This window comes from Hyla sarda, chromosome 7 (genome assembly GCF_029499605.1).
Source record: "Hyla sarda isolate aHylSar1 chromosome 7, aHylSar1.hap1, whole genome shotgun sequence".
In the NCBI taxonomy this organism is placed as follows: Eukaryota; Metazoa; Chordata; class Amphibia; order Anura; family Hylidae; genus Hyla; species Hyla sarda.
The window spans coordinates 17,741,756-17,756,360 of NC_079195.1; the positions used below are offsets into that span (position 1 = coordinate 17,741,756).

The following is a 14,605-nucleotide window of genomic DNA, read 5'->3' on the forward strand; positions in this document are numbered from 1 at the left end:
TATACTGCACCTAATGTGGGGGGACTATACTGCACCTAATGTGGGGGGACTATACTGCACCTAATGTGGGGGGGGGGGGACTACACAGTTCCCAATGAAATACTGGTAAGTTTGTTGATCCCTACTTTACTTGTTCTTCATTTTAAATATTGTATTTATTCCCGTTTTGTTTCTTCATTTCAAAATAAGATATATGCAGTGTGCATAGGAATTTGTTCATAGTTTTTTTTTTTTTTTTAACTCCGGCCCTCCAACGGTCTGAGGGACCGTGAGGACCCCTGCTCTAAAACTGTCTTGTTCAGTATGTATTAATAACCACACTAGAATTTATGGCTGGTCAACTCCACAGTGTAAAAGCAGTGACTGCTGCCCTGATATATAGTATACATTGCTCACTAGTAAAGAGTTACAAACTAAGGCTCAGGAGTATAACATGTAAAAAAAAAAAAACAGGAACAGAATGGATAGCGTTACGTGCCGTAAATTATGGTTTTTTATATATTATATATATATATATATATATATATATATATATATATATATATATATATATATATATATATATATATATATATATATAAAAAAACTGTGTGTTTGTGTGTGTGCGCATGTATGCATGTGTGTGTATATGTATGTATGTGTATTAGAGATGAGCGAACTTACAGTAAATTCGATTCGTCACGAACTTCTCGGCTCGGCAGTTGATGACTTTTCCTGCATAAAGTAGTTCAGCTTTCAGGTGCTCCCGTGGGCTGGAAAAGGTGGATACAGTCCTAGGAAACTCTTTCCTAGGACTGTATCCACCTTTTCCAGCCCACCGGAGCACCTGAAGGCTGAACTAATTTACGCAGGATAAGTCATCAACTGCCGAGCCGAGAAGTTTGTGACGAATCAAATTTACTGTAAGTTTGCGTGTGTGTATGTTCCATCATCACATCCAAAACAGCTAAATATATTAACATTAAACTTGGCCACATGTTACTTATATGTCAACAACAAACATAAGATAGGTGATTTAACCCTTACTCACCCCCATTTGCCAGGGTCAGGGTTTTTGTTTAAAGTCCCATACAAGTCTATGGGAAATATATGTTACTACATAACTTCTAAACAGATGGAGATATTTCGATAATACTTGGTCACATGTTACTTATATGTCCACTTAAAATATAGGATAATTAATGTAACCCTTAACTACCCCCATTTGTGAGGGTCAGGGTTTTAATTTAAGTCTCATGCAAATCTATGGGTAATGTATGGAAATGACAGGATATGAGGATTGAAATAAAAAAAGAGAGAACAAGGATGCGCTCCGTAGTGTGACAAAGAGAGATAAAATAGGTAACGAACTGTGTGAATTGCGCTTACCAAAGGAGGTTGTACTACGTCCAAGTACAACCATGGATAAAGGTGCAATACAGGGCGGTCTCTGCAGCCACTCCACGCCGATAAAATCCAAATAAAACCAATTTCTCCAAGCAACAGGGCGGGATGAACAGGAGCGCTGAGACCAGGTACTAAGGTAAAAAGATTTATTTCCCACAATGCAACGCAGCGTTTTGCGGTGACCCGCTTCCTCAGGCATCTGAGGAAGCGGGTCACCGCAAAACGCTGCGTTGCATTGTGGGAAATAAATCTTTTTACCTTAGTACCTGGTCTCAGCGCTCCTGTTCATCCCGCCCTGTTGCTTGGAGAAATTGGTTTTATTAGGATATGAGGATGGGACATTAGGACGAGATATGGGGACAGGCTATGACAACATAGGAGGACGGGATATGAAATCAAAAGCTTCCTCCTTTGTTGATTTTCCGCTCACTGGTATCAATCTACCTGACAAGCCTGTTTTATCCTTTATGTAATTGCCAAGATTGAATAAACAAGTATCCGTTACCAGTAGGACACTTGTTTTACTTGCTGCATACATAATACCGATCCTCTAGGCGCCGCTATAGCCATCCTCTTGTTTCCCCTGGGAACTGCTGGAGCCTCCGATCCCAATACCACTCTCTCCAAGCTAAGGCTCAGATCACAGTTCGGAGTTCAGTTTGGGAAGTCGGTCGCAGAGTCCGGTCGGTTGCACGACAGACACCAATGGGTACCACTGACTTTGAATGGGATCCATCAGGTTTCCGTTTGGCGTCAGGTGCGCCACAGGCCTGCAGTATTTTTTTTCTCTGCTCAATCATCATCATAATCTGAACCAGCAAAATGGAGCTTGGTGCCGATGTAAACCCGGCCTTATAGGGACTACTTTTTCTACATGAGGAACAACAATATTCTTTGCATACAAATATGAAATGTCAGACTCACATTCCGATCATTAAATATCTGGACATCTGTTCACAAATCATCCTGTGCAAACTCAATGTTAGGCAAATGCCCAAGAAAGAAGCAGCCAGTAAACTAATAAGCGCCAGCAGCCCTGTATCACCATGTCACCGAGAACATCATTGGCTTTACTGTGGGATTAGTGTCCGAGAGTCCACAAGATATACAATCCATACTGTCAGCAGGGAATTAACATTTACAGCATGTTAAGCCACCTTATGACACTTGACATGTATCCTTGGCTGATCAACATACATGAAGTAGTCCGAGCTTTAATACATAAAATGTGTCGCTCATGCCGGTCTTAGGACACCCTCTTCTAAATAATGAAATACTGTACAGCTCTGCTACATAGGCTTGTGCCTAAAGGTAGAGATGGACAGATAAAAAGGTGCTGCATAAACTGCAGAAGTAGTTAAAAGGAGTTTGGATGTAGAAGCGGTCGCTCCATTCTATTTATATAGGGCTTAGGGTGCGTTCACACGGCCGTTTGCCCCCGTTTTTTTTATCCCTGTTTCAGCTCCGTTTTTGCAGATTGCAAACGGATTAATAACGGTTTAAAAAAAAATCCCATTCTTGGCAATGGGATTTTTTTTTACAATCCGTGTGCATCCGTTTGCACTCATCTGTTTTTTTCACGGAAGAAAAAAATCGGCACATGCAATATTTTTTCTTCTGTGAAAAAAAAAACGGAAGAAAACACGGACATCATAATTTTAACATTGAAGTCTATGGCAAATGGATGAACCTTTAATGTCATCCGTTTGCACCCGGGTTTAAAATATCCGTAATTACATTTGAGCATGCTCAGAAGAGGTGACATCAGCAGACTCCTACAGTGTTGTGGGACTACTACTACTCTCATCATGAAAACAAGTCTGTTCCATGATGGGAGTAGCAATTCCCCGGCTGCAGGAGTCTGCTGGTGGCTGGACAACATTAGTGTTTGTACTACAACCACCATCATGGATCAGACTCTGTTCCATGATGGGTGTAGTAGTACAGGGGCTGAGTGATTGATTGCACCGGGTCTCACTTCTGAGACTCGATCCGATCAGAAGTTATTAAGCAGGGGAGCGAACGACATGGTCCGCAACCCTGTGATCGATGTATTTTACGTTCATTTTTTAATTCCCCGCGGGGAGCTCTGAATGGCCCGTACAGAGGAGCCAATCAGGGCTCCCTGCAGGGATTTTTAAAATGGACAATCCATATTAAAAGCGCTGTGGGGGGCAAGATATATAGCGCTATATATCTAGCCCCCCCCCCCCCAGCACATTTATAAAGATATAACCCCCGCCAGCACATAAATATATTCCCCTGCATTGTATATGTATGTGACCCTCCGCCAGCGCATTTATAATGTAACCCCCATTTATAATGTAACGGCTGGTGCGATGCTCTGCCAGTAAAATACTATTCATACATCGCGCTGCAGTAATGACATATGCGCCAGCAGGGGGTCACATAAATGCGCTGGTGGGGGTCACATAAATGCGCTGGCGGGGGGTATATAATTATAAAGGCGCAGGCGGGGGTTACATTATAAGTGCGCTAGTGGGAGGTCACACACACACACCTACATATATACATACTGCGGGGTATATATTTTTGCGCTGGCTGTGGTTATATATCTTTATAAATGCGCTGGGGGGCTAGATATATATAGCGCTATATATCTTGCCCCCCACAGCGCTTTTAATATACATTGTCGATTTTAAAAATCCCTGCAGGGAGCCCTGATTGGCTCCTCGGTACTGGCCATTCAGAGCTCCCCGCAGGGAATTTAGAAATTAAAGTAAAATACATTGTGTACATCGCAGGGTTGCGGACTATGCCGCCCGCTCTCCTGCTTAATAACTTCTGATCAGGTCTCAGAAGTGAGACCCGGTGCGATCAATCCCTCAGCCCCTGTACTACTACCCTCATCATGGAACAGTCTGTTCCATGATGGGGGTAGTAGTACACGCACTAATGTAGCCTCCCCAGCCGCCGGCAGACTCCTGCAGCCAGGAACTACTACTCCCACCATGGAAACAAGTCTGTTCCATGATGGGAGTAGTACTAGTCCTGGCTGCAGGACTCTGTAGGTGGCTGATTTTTTTCATTCAAAAAAAAAAAAAAAACACGGATTAAAAACGGTTACAAACACTTCAAAACGGATACCAGTTTGATCAGCCGTTAATATCAGTTATTTTAAATCCATTTTTTTTTTTTTTTTTTTTAACGGAACGGGGGCAAACGGCCGTGTGAACGCACCCTTACAGGAACAGTCAGGAGGTCGCAGTGATCAACATTTTATAACGTTCTGTGGATCGCCATTGTGGAAACATATATGGCGTTGCTGATAAAAGTATTACAGTGGTTTGTTGTCTGTGTACAGAGCTAAGCCCATGCCCTCAGCAAAGGGTGTCAGCCGTATTTTACAGCCGACAGTCTGCTGCAATGGCAGGAATATAATGTTGATCCTGTCCAGGCATAATACACTGCAACGCAGAAGGCTTTCAGTGTAATACAGTGCATTCAGAAAGTTTGCAGACTTTTCTCACAATTTGTCAAGTTGCTCCCTGGCATACTAACAATTAAAAATAGAATTATATTATTATTTTTATTATAATTATTATTATTAGAATTATTTTATTATTAAATAAATTAAAATGAAAGTTCAAGTCCCTCCCCCATTATTATTATTATTATTAATAAATTAAAATAAAAGTTCAAGTTCCCCCCCCATTATTATTCTGAAGACAGCATGTAACGGATCTTAGTTCACTTATTGAAGAGGAAAAAACTAAGATTTCGCAGTGACAAACTTATTCAGATCCTTTACTGAGGACTTAGCTGAAGCCCCTTTGGCAGTAATTCCAGCCTCCAGTCTTCTTAGGGATGAGACCACAAGGTTTACACACCTGGATTTGGGGATTTTCTTCCTTGTAGATCAGGCTGTCCGGGCATGCTGGGAGTTGTAGTTTGGCCACAGCTGGAGGCACCCTAGTTGGGAAACACTGCTGTAGATGCTCTCATGCTGTCAGGTTAGAAGGAGACCTTTGTAGGAAGCCATTTTCAGGTCTCTCCAGAGATCTGGCTTAAAGGAGTAGTCCAGTGGAGAACAACTTATCGCCTATCCTAAGGATAGGGAATAAGTTGCAGATCGCGGGGGGTCCGACCGCTGGGGCCCCCCTGCGATCTCCTGTATGGGGCCTTGACAGCCCGCGGGAAGGGGGCGTGTTGACCACCGCACGAAGTGGTGGCTGACACGCCCCCTCAATACAACTCTATGACAGAACGAAGCGCTGCCTTCGGCAATCTCCGGCTCTGCCATAGCGATGTATTGAGGGGGCGTGTCGGCCTCAGCTTCGTGCGGGGGTCGACACCCGCTATCTGGCCGGAGAGCCTGGGCCCCGTACATAGAGATCGCAGGTGGCCCCAGTGGTCGGGCCCCCCCGCGATCTCAAACTTATTCCCTAGCCTTAGGATAGGGGATACGTTTTTCACCACTGGACTACCCCTTTAAACAGTATAAACTACACTCAAGTCCAATAGTGCACCAAATTTGTTGCAGTGGCTTTTAGAAACATAGAATGTGTCGGCAGATAAGAACCATTTGGCCCATCTAGTCTGCCCAATTAGGTTGATGCACCTTTAGATGCTGTTTAGCTTAAAATCAAAGCTTCACACCTTTTACCACCAACCCCTTGTTTAACAAGGTGTAAAAAGTTCAGAAACACACAATTGTGACACAAGGCACAGTCGCCACTATTTTGGTGCAGATTTAGATTTCCAAGTGCGCTACATGTATTAGTAAACCTGTCTCAATGGCTTTATATTTGTTTCCCCAATATTGCAAAACTTTGGAAAAAGAAGAATCTGATTAGAAAATAAAAAAATAAAAAATAAAATGAAGGGTGCATTCACATCTTTTTGAAAACTGTACACAACCGTATAGCAAACCGTATTCATTGACTTACCGTGCAAAAACGTACACAACTAGATGTATAAAGGTAGTGTAAGTTTTTGTACTTGTACGTTTTTTTTTTTGCTTCCCCGTGTACAAAACTGTGGTAACTGGTCAACCATGCTTTTTGTGCACCATTCTGTTCTTTTTTGAAACTTCCTCCACTGCCAGCTGGGACTCCTGTGGTCTGTTCCATGATGGGAGTAGTAGTACAGGGGCTAAGGGACCAATCGCACTGGATCTTACTCCTAAGACCCACTTAGATAGGTCCCTCAGCCCATGTGCAAAATTGTATGTTGTATAAACCTTATATGGTTTTTTTATAATTGTCAAAAAGCCATTTTGCAGCCGGAGCAATGTGCAGTAGCCATCCCTCAGCGCTGTGGTACTACTACTACTACTCCCATCATGGAACAGACTCCCCCGGCTTTGAGAGTCTGCAGATGGACGGCTGTGGTGACTCTGTGTGAGCGTTTGTACTACTACTTCCATCATGGAACAGACTGTTCCATAATGGGAGTAGTAGTACAAACGCTCACACAGAGTCACCACAGCAGACTCTCAAAGCCGGGGGAGTCTGTCCCATGATGGGAGTAGTAGTAGTAGTACCACAGCGCTGAGGGATGGCTCCTGCACATCGCTCCGGCTGCAAAATGGCTTTTTGACAATTATAAAAAACCATATAAGGTTTATACAACATACAATTTTGCATACAGTTTTGTCAGTTTTTTGTTTCCTGTTTTGGGGGGGAATGGAATGTAATAGCAAAAATGTAATGTAAATGTCGCCTAACATAAAATTGATACCATGCAACAATACTAACTGAAACTATGCAAAATAATTCTAATGCTAACATTTTCTTCCAGGCACACATCTTTGGATCCCACAACCAGTACCTCATGTATAGCTGCACATGGAGCCTTTCTGGTACAGTAATGGTTATTTCCTTATCGGTCAGTGACAGGCTGTACACCGTACACACATCACACCTGCCCTACCTGGTCAGCACCTCTGTCAATACAGGACATTGTTTTCTCTCAGCAAGTAAGAAAGACACAGCAGAGGCTTCAAAACACATGGCAATTTTCCAGTGGGTGATCTAGCAAATGTGTCAGAATATTGACATGGAAAGAGCCTGGACGCAATAGAAACTTCCATCACAGAGCAGGTCATGGACTTTACATTATAAGGGCTCGTTCACACAGGCGGATTTGATAGCAAACTTGCAGCAGCTTTCCTGCTGCAGGTTTGAATGGGGACGGGCCCACACCCACTTAAACTCACAGCGGGAAACGCTCTGCGAATTCGCCATCAAAGCTGCCCATGTGAATGGGCCCTTAGGCCAGTGGTCCTCAAACTGTGGCCCTCCAGATGTTGCAAAACTACAACTCCCAGCATGCCTGGACAGCCAACGGCTGTCCAGGCATGCTGGGAATTGTAGTTTTGCAACAACTGGAGGGCCACAGTTTGGGGATCACTGCCTTAGGCTATGTTCACATGCCAGAATTTCTACATGAATTTATAGTCAATACATGTCAATAGGATTCCGCTGTTTCATCCACACAGCAGAATTTCCACTGCAGGAATTAAATTGAAGTGAATGGGAAATTAAATTTCTGCAGAATTTTCATGTAGAATTTCTATTGTGTGAAGATAGCCTTAAAGTAAGAACTAAAAACAAGGACAAGATTGCAGCCAGAGGCAGAGTGGCTGTCACACACACATGCAAGTGCAGATGGTCCTAATAGACAACTGTAAGGATGAATCCACACATTGGGACTGTATTGCTTTTTATTTCAAAATTACTGCAAATATGTGACATTTTTGGTACAGTTCTTCAGAAATTTAAAGCAAAAAATAAAAAAAAGGTTTATTTTTTTTTTTTATTTTTTTTTTTACTAATTCCATAATGGTGCTATGGAGACTGTATGACCCCTTCTTGGGTGTTAGAGCAGTAGCTAGATGGCACAGAGTCTAATGTGGAGCCCATAGGATGCACCAATGCTCCAAACTTTTTAGTGATAATTGCATCTAAAAGCTTTTGCAGTCGCCCTGTAGGACACTTGTGGAAAAGCCCAGTATTTGTCTCCCTCCTGCTGCCTAATATTGATATATTGATCATCAACAGATTAGTTGCATTCCATCCATAACATCACAATGTATATAGCATCATTCTTGTTAAAAGGAGATCTGCAACCATAGACACTTATCCTTCATCCGCAGAATAAGTGTCTGATCCAGGGGGTCTGAATGCTGAGGCGATCTCCTGTACGGGGCCCTGGCTCTGCCGTGCAGGAGGCATGTCGGCCGCAGCATAATGCTGCGGCCGCCCCCCCCACCCCTCTCCCATAGAGCTGTATGAAGGAGGGGCGTGTCTTTGACCTCAGTGAGGTAGACGACACACGCAGTAGCCACACATAGCCGCTGTAATGCCAGGTCCCTAGTACAGTCATCTTGGGGGGGTCCCTGTGGTCTGACCCCCCACAATCAGAAACTTACTTGTCTATGGCTGAAGATCTCCTTTAAATGGATTCAAGGCATGCTTCACACAGCAAGGGGGAAATTACTAAGTAAGGGGGGTTCACACCACGATTTTGCTATATGGTTCCTGTATCAGGTTTTTGATAAAAAAAAAAAAAAAAAAAAAAAGGATTCCTCAAAATCTGACTAAACTGTACCAAAACTTGTGTACAAATTTTTATCTGCATATGGTTGAAAACCGTATACGGTTTGAAAAATGATGTCCGGTTGCATCAGTTTTTTAAGAAAAAAAACTTATACGTTTTGAACCTTTCTCTCCATTATGAATAAAGTTTCACTTGTTTGATTGAAATTCCAAGAAAAAAGAATGTGGAAAGTCAAAAACCGTATGGTGAAAACTGGATAGAACCGTACGCACATACGGGTCTGTACAGTTCCCATTGACTCCCATGTTAAAAAAAAAAATAAAAAAAAAATAAACTAATATGGTTTAATAAAGTTTTTCACCCAGACCTAAAACCGTGCTTTTCTGACCAGAAAAAAAAAAGGAAAAAAACGTGTGGTTTGAAAAACGGAGACCACCGTATACAATTTGGTGCATACAGTTTTGAATGGAAAGTCTATGGGCACGGTTTTCTGTGCGGTTGTATACGTTTTTTTCTTTTTATGAAACCGTATGCCAAAACCGTATAGCAAAATCGTGGTGTGAACCCACCATTAAATATGCCAGAATTTTGGTGCAATTTGTTCAAAAATGCTGGTGTACAAGTCATGCACATTTATTTTTTTTTATTTTTTTTTTGCACCTCACTAGACTAAAAGGAAATCCTAAATACACCTGCTAATAATGGCATGCTCCACAATTTTAAGGTAAGGTAAACAAATCAAATGATGTGTAATAGAGAGAAAGGAGTCTATTATAATAAGAAAGATACCACAAATCTATCATACACATTTTCGGCCTGTCTGCTCTACCTTGCATTTTTTATGTGCTATTAAATTGCATTTTTGTGTGAGGGGGTTTGTGTGTGTTTATCAAATCCTATATGGAGCCTAGGGGGAAAACACTGTAAACACCATCCCCAGAACATGCAGTTTTATAGAAGAAAAAAAAATAGCCATGACCTAGATTCAGTAAGTAGTGCACGGCACTCAAGATTTGTTTTATTTGCTTATATAGTGCAGCATAGGCTATTAGATAATAATATGGAGTTTCATGTGTATGCCTTAGGCTTACCTGTTTTAGCTGAAGTGGCAGGCATGGGTATTCAGTCATATCGAACGCAACGCCATAACTGAAATGGTTTACTAATGCTGCCAACATTTCCCATGAATCCTCTGGCTTTGCAGAGAGATTGTTTGAAGTCTTATCACTGCACCTGGTCATTTAATTAGAATGCTGGAGTTCACCAAGGTGAACTGATAAGATTTAATAGTTCACACTATGTGCGGTTTTGGCTGTGTTTTCCTAAAGTGTGTTTTTAGAAAAATATTGCCATGAGGCGAAAGTGACCTGGTCTATAATCACAATTGAGTTGTTCTATTAACATTTGGGGGGAGATTTATCAAAACCTGTCCAGAGGAAAAAAAGTTATAAGAAAGGGGAAAAACAAAAAACGAGAACGGCGCCTTGTGTATTACCCTTTATAAATGGAAGAAATGATGTGGGAGACCCACGGGTCTTATAGGTGGCTGCTCACCAAAAGAAGTTAGCAATAGCACATATCACCCCGTAACGGGGGACTCACTGACGTCCAAGGAGATGCTGAGCCGGAGGTCGCAGAGGAAAAGTTGTCCAGTTGCCCAAAGCAACCAATCAGCTCGCTTCTTTCATTTTTCCCAGGTCCCTTTAAAAATGATAGAAGAAATCCGATTGGTTGCCATTGGCAACTGCACCACTCTTCCGCTGACCAGCCGGAAAAAAAGAAAACAAAAGATATAAACTAAAAACTGTGTCAAGTAGTGCAAGGAAGAACCATTAAAGGGTACCTCTCATCAAATAAACTTTTGATATATTTTAGATTAATGAATGTTGAATAACTTTCCAATAGCATGTTAATGAAAAATATGCTTCTTTCTCTTGTATTTTTCCCGATCAGTCCTGTCAGCAAGCATTTCTGACTCATGCTGGAGTCCTAAACACTCAGAGCTGCCAGCCTGCTTTGTTCACAGCCAAACAGGCTGTGAACAAAGCAGGCTGGCAGCTCTGAGTGTTCTCCTTTGTGAACAAAGCAGACTGGCAGCTCGTAGTGTTTAGGACTCCAGCATGAGTCTGAAATGCTTGCTGCCAGGACTGGTAGGGAGACCCCTAGTGGTCATTTCTTCAAAGTGGAAAATTAAATAGAAAGAAGCATATTTTTTAATAACATGCAATTGTAAAGTTATTCTGCATACATTAATCTATAATACATCAAAAGTTTTTTTGATGAGAGGTACCCTTTAACGGTCCAAGAGACTGAACTTATTAAGTCCAATATATAAACGCATCCCAGTCCTGTTATCTGAGGAAGGAGGTTGTATTCTCCGAAAACACCTTCATAGATTGGACTTAAAGGGAACCAATCATCAGATTTTACCCTATATAACGATTGGCAAAGCGTCATCGCTCTGCTCGGTCTGTTCAGTGAGCGGAACAATGATGCGGCCCATCAATCAAGCGGAGGGGACGTCGCTCCCGGACGAAGAACGGGAGTAGATGAGAAGAGTTCCCCGCCCAGGTGACTACTTACGACGGCGGCGGCGGTGACTAGTTTATAACTTCATATCTTCACCATCCCTGGGGGCAGGAGCGTCCCCCGGGGATGGTGAGGACAACAATTTTACCCTATATAACGCTTTGCCAAGCATTATATAGGGTAAAATCTGATGATTGGTTCCCTTTAAGTTCTCAATTTCTTGGAACGTTAATGGTTCTTCCTTGCGCTACTTGACACAGTTTTTCGACTTTTTTTTATTTCTCCCCCCCCCCCCCCCCCCCTTTTCTTTTTTCTGCTTGTATATACATCTTTGTCCAGCCCATTTTTGGAGTTTGGTGACATTTTGTCCAATTTGCTTTTTTCCTTCCTTTTTTGGTTTAGTTGCAATACACACAAAGGGAATAAACTTGTGTATAGCAAAACATGTGTTACTGCAATCCTTTCCTGATCGTGGGGGTCCCGCTGCTGGTCTCATGCAGCACCCGACGTTCTAAACAAACGTCCGGTTCCTACGGCAGTGGTCCTGACGTCACATCCCATCCCCCTCTACTCATATCTATTGGACAGTCATGTTGGCCACCACACCCCCTCCCATAGACATGAATAGAGTAGGTTTGGCGTGACATCACGAGGGGGCATGGCCGTGATGTCACGTTCATGGCCTCTGGCGCCGCCGAGCATTCTGAACAAAATGTTCAGAATGCTGGAGCACCCCTTTAAGCTCTATTCAGATGACTAGGCCCCATCTAACGTCAATGCAAAAAAAAAAAAATGCTCTGGGTGTAAATCAGCTCTGTCCAGATCACGATTTAACCATCCGATTATCGGACCGTAAAATCGGATTGCAAAAATTTCTTTGCCATCAGATTTAAAATTGTATCCAAAAATCGTACAGATGATAATTCCATCCAATTTTCAATAAAAAAAACTGATCCTGTTTTTAAAATTAATATGCATGCCACTGGCAATAAAGTTTTATATATTTGAAGTGTACGTGTTTTGAAGTCTACAGCGCACGCGTACAAAAAATCGTGTGCGATTAATCTGACAGAATCGTACAGTCACACGATTCCATGCGATTTACATAGCATCAATAAAAAAATAAGATAAAATCGGACACAATTTCTATACGATTTTGAATCTGGACGAAAATCGTGGTCAACCACGATTTTACCTCAGATCTTAAATTTTTACCGAAAAATGCACTGTGTCGAAACGGAAGCCCCCAAAAAGTTACAAAATGACATTTTTTTTTCTTCAATTTTGTTGCACAATGAATTTTTTTTCCCGTTTCGCTGTGGATTTTTGGGTAAAATGACTAATGTCACTGCAAAGTAGAATTGGTGGCGCAAAAAATAAGCCATAATATGGAATTTTATGTGCAAAATTGAAAGGGTTATGATTTTTAGAAGGTGATAAGTCAAAAATGAAAATGCAAAAAAAAAAAAAAACTGAAAAACCCTGCATCCTTAAAGGGGTTATGCAGAAAAAAACTTTTAAAGGGGTACTCCGGTGGAAATTTTTTTTTTTTTTTTTTTTTTTTTTTTTTTTAAAGTCAACTGGTGCCAGAAAGTTAAACAGATTTGCAAATTACTTCTAGTAAAAAATCTTAATCCTTTCAGTACTTATGAGCTTCTGAAGTTAAGGTTGTTCTTTTCTGTCTAGGTCCTTTCTGATGACACCTGTCTCGGGAACCGCCCAGTTTAGAAGAGGTTTGCTATGGGGATTTGCTTCTAAACTGGGCGGTTCCCGAGAAAGGTGTCATCAGAGAGCACTTAGACAGAAAAGAACAACCTTAAAGGGGTACTCCGGTGAAAACTTTTTTTCTTTTAAATCAACTGGTGGCAGAAAGTTAAACATATTTGTAAATTACTTCTATTAAAAAACCTTAATCCTTCCTGTACTTATTAGCTGCTGAATACTACAGGGGAAATCCTTTTCTTTTTGGAATGCTCTCTGATGACATCACGAGCACAGTTCTCTCTGCTGACGTTATTATAATAATAATTTTATTTATTGTTGTCCTTAGTGGGATTTGAACCCAAGACCCCAGGACTGCAAGGCAGCAGAGCTAACCACTGAGCCACCATGCTGCCCTTAGCATATGTCTGCTATGCACGGTTACTAAAATGGACAGAGATGTCAGCAGAGAGCACTGTGTTCGTGATGTCATCAGTGTTCCAAAAAGAAAGGAATTTCCTCTGTAGCATTCAGCAGCTAATAAGTACAGGAAGGATTAAGATTTTTTAATAGAAGTAATTTACAAATATGTTTAACTTTCTGCCACCAGTTGATTTAAAAGAAAAAAAAAGGTTTTCACCGGAGTACCCCTTTAACTTCAGAAGCTCATAAGTACTGAAAGGATTAAGATTTTTTTAATAGAAGTAATTTACAAATCTGTGTAACTTTCTGGAGGCATTTGATTAAAAAAAAATTGTTTTTTCCAGGATAACCCCATTAAAGGGGTTAATATTAGGCCAAGTGTCACCGAAGACCAGAAATATAATAGCTCGTTTCTTTTTCATGAGAATATTGGTCACAATTGCATCTGATGCAGAATTACTACAGAAGTAACATGCTGGGAGTTGTAGTTCTACCAGATCTGCAAAAAAATTTTTAAAAATAAAGCAAAATTGTGCGGTTGATACTTGCTGGGACTTGCAGTTCTGCAGCTGCTGACCTGTATTTATGGGCAGCTATGCCAATGTTTCCCAACCAGGGTGCCTCCAGCTGTTGCAAAACTACAACTCCCAGCATGCCCGGACAGCCTTCGGCTGTCCGGGCATGCTGGGAGTTGTAGTTTTGCAACAGCTGGAGGCACCCTGGTTGGGAAACACTGATATGCAGACAAGTGTGACAGGACCACAAAACGCAGCGACACACCCCCCTCCATACACACTGCACGTAATACAGAATAAGTGCACTGCGGTTGTGAGGCACCTCAGCCCCCCCCGCACAGGATGGAGGTGAGGACCCCCGCACTCACCCCCGGAGCCCCGCACTCACCTCGCTCCGCCGCAGCTTCTCCTTCTTCTCCCCAACTCTGTTTTTGTTTTGATTTTTTTTTTTTTTTTTTTCCTTTCTAACCTCCCTCACAAACGTCTGCCCAGTAACAGCGTCACATGTCGCGGGGCGGAGCCTAATC

General features: G+C 41.9%; 1 protein-coding gene across 1 annotated transcript in view; it reads right to left on the reverse strand.

Moving 5' to 3' along the window:
- PDCD4 (programmed cell death 4) overlaps positions 1–14,603 on the reverse strand; it is a 66,094-nt gene extending 51,491 nt beyond the window's left edge. The window contains exon 1 of the mRNA XM_056530785.1: positions 14,467–14,603. The gene's annotated coding sequence lies outside the window, so the exon portion shown is untranslated. The remainder of the gene's footprint in view (positions 1–14,466) is intronic.
- Positions 14,604–14,605: the final 2 nt, after the last annotated feature.